Source organism: Penaeus monodon, chromosome 22 (assembly GCF_015228065.2).
Source record: "Penaeus monodon isolate SGIC_2016 chromosome 22, NSTDA_Pmon_1, whole genome shotgun sequence".
Taxonomy (NCBI): domain Eukaryota; kingdom Metazoa; phylum Arthropoda; class Malacostraca; order Decapoda; family Penaeidae; genus Penaeus; species Penaeus monodon.
Window position 1 is genome coordinate 12,763,771 of NC_051407.1, and position 808 is coordinate 12,764,578.

The following is an 808-nucleotide window of genomic DNA, read 5'->3' on the forward strand; positions in this document are numbered from 1 at the left end:
ATATATAATGTTCTTATTTAATTTTAGAATTTACGAATGCATCAAAAGATATGTACTATTCTTGTGTACACATCAGATCCTACAATCACCCTGGAAATGCCGTTGGCTCCCGCAGAAGGGAAATTCGGTGGACTTTATGCAAAATATGTACAACAAATATTATTTAAAAAATAGTTCCATCCTTCCTTTTTCTCACTGATGTAAGTGGAGTAGTATTTGGTTTTCCCTCGTCGTCAATGGAATTCATGATCATGTCTCTGAAGGCTTATTTGAAAAAGTGGCAAGGCAGCATTTATCAGGTAGCGTGGCCGAGCGGTCTAAGGCGCTGGTTTTAGGCACCAGTCTCTTCGGAGGCGTGGGTTCGAATCCCACCGCTGCCAGGGCTTGTGGCACTTCAGCTCTGACTCTAAAGTGTCATTATAGATACTCCGAGAAGCGAAAAGTCACTTCCAGTGAGAACGTGTAAAACATTAGTTATACTTCAGGACGATATAGAACTAATATTCTTTCAAGTATTCATTAAATCTGATATTGATTCAAGCATTCATTAAATCTTATATTAATTCAAGTATTCATTAAAACTAATATTAATTCAAGTATTCATTAAAACTAATATTCATTCAAGTATGCATTAAAACTAATATTCATTCAAGTATTCAGTTGGCGCTTGCTTGAGCTATGAAAACGTTCATTTTATGAAGTCAGACCCTGTAAACATGATGAAAAAGTATTACAGACTATTCATGATCGGCTCTGATACTGTGCTCATAAATGAATAAATTAAGAAAGATTCATACACACTGCCAAT

General features: G+C 35.6%; 1 non-coding gene across 1 annotated transcript; it reads left to right on the plus strand.

The window, feature by feature from the left end:
- Positions 1–298: 298 nt before the first annotated feature.
- Trnal-uag lies at positions 299–380 on the plus strand. The gene has a single exon. It is a non-coding gene; the product is annotated as a tRNA-Leu (tRNA).
- The last annotated feature ends 428 nt before the right edge of the window (positions 381–808 follow it).